Raw genomic sequence first — 1520 nt, 5'->3', positions numbered from 1 at the left:
AGGCAAGATACGCTTGGTAACCTGCCATGTTCTCCGAGAAAGAGAACTGGACAATATGAGTTGTTATCTTATCAACAAGATCCAGTATCTGGATCTTGGCCATTGATGGGATTACATGGCTCCAGAGGCAGTCCGTGGGTGTAACACTTAGCTACTGGAAGATGGGGGATCTGGATGGAGGAGGCCCATTCTTGGTCCAAGCAGTCTTGAATATCTCAGCCCCGGGTCCCGCACACCTGGGTTCCTCTGCCAGTTCCTTCATGCATGAGGCTCCTTCAAGTGTGGTGAGAGTGGTCTTAAGCATAACTATGGCTGGTTGCAGAGATCTTCAGCTGCCAGGTCTCTGCTCGGGGTGGTGAGGGAAACTCAACCCACCCCCTCCAAGGGGCCCCAGTGAGGAAAGCCAGGTGCGGCATCAGGAGACTGCCATTTCAGAGATATTTGGACTTAATTTTTGATCGAAAAGTACACATCATTCAAACAGTTGTATGTGCTTAGTAATAAAATATTACACACATGTTCAATCACCTAAGAAAGCCCATTCTGCTCAGAGAACTAGATTTTTAATTACAGGTCTGTTTTGCCCATGTGGAATGACTGAGAATCACTATGAGTAGATATAAAACTCACTATACACCCAAAGATGCACACAGGTTACTTTGAGTCATCTGTGTTGTTAATGTGTCTGGGCCATTACACTACATTGAGACCCTTTTTCTGTCCTTTACAGGAGCCTCATGAGTCTCACATTCCCTTCAAGTTTAACTTGTAATAAAGTGGAATGAAATCATCAATATGCTTCTCACCTCTTCCTTCAGGAGAAAAATCCTACTTACTTTCAAGGTGGTCAAAGTGTGGACAACGCCATCCACCGTTTTCTGGAGATGTACACGGGACCGAGGTGAGAATAGCAAAAGGCTCCAGTTTAATTTTCTTAATGAAGATTTCAGGGAAGAGCATTAAACAACACTGATTCTCTATCTTCCAAAAGAATTATTTTGCAAAACTGATGCCCTGGGTATGGTAAAATATAATATTGTAAAAACCATACTTTTCCTTCTGGGACATTAATGTTCTAAATTTATCACTTCAAGCTCCTTTGAAATACCTTCCTAGATTGGGAATCACTGTCTGCCATAGGAGTGAGTAAGGACAACACTCAGAGAAATCAGAAGAGAAAAATAGGGGAAAAAATCAACTCTTATACTGAGTTTGGCAACACATATACTAAAATTGAAATGATACAGAGATTAGCATGATCCTTACACAGAGATGACAGGCCAACTTGTAAAGTGTTCCATATTTTTCTTGCATTAAGAATTAACAGGGCTACTTTAAGCTAAGACAAGCCCCACAAGTACTCCAAATTTCGACATAAAGATAGCAACAATCCCTATCACAATGATCTCTCTCAACGTCAATGGACTAAATACACCAATTCAGAGGCACAGGACGGCAGGATGAAATAGAAAACTGAACCCAACATTCTGCTGCCTGCAAGAAATACATCTGAGCAATCA

General features: G+C 41.8%; 1 pseudogene; it reads left to right on the top strand.

Annotated features, from left to right (window-relative positions):
* Positions 1–1208: 1208 nt before the first annotated feature.
* Positions 1209–1307, top strand: LOC130016109 (uncharacterized; annotated as a pseudogene).
* The last annotated feature ends 213 nt before the right edge of the window (positions 1308–1520 follow it).

The sequence above is a fragment of the Sorex fumeus genome, unplaced genomic scaffold, assembly GCF_029834395.1.
Source record: "Sorex fumeus unplaced genomic scaffold, SorFum_2.1 ptg000146l, whole genome shotgun sequence".
Classification (NCBI taxonomy): Eukaryota; Metazoa; Chordata; class Mammalia; order Eulipotyphla; family Soricidae; genus Sorex; species Sorex fumeus.
The sequence above is the reverse complement of the archived record's forward strand: the minus strand, read 5'-3'. Positions and strand labels throughout refer to the sequence as shown.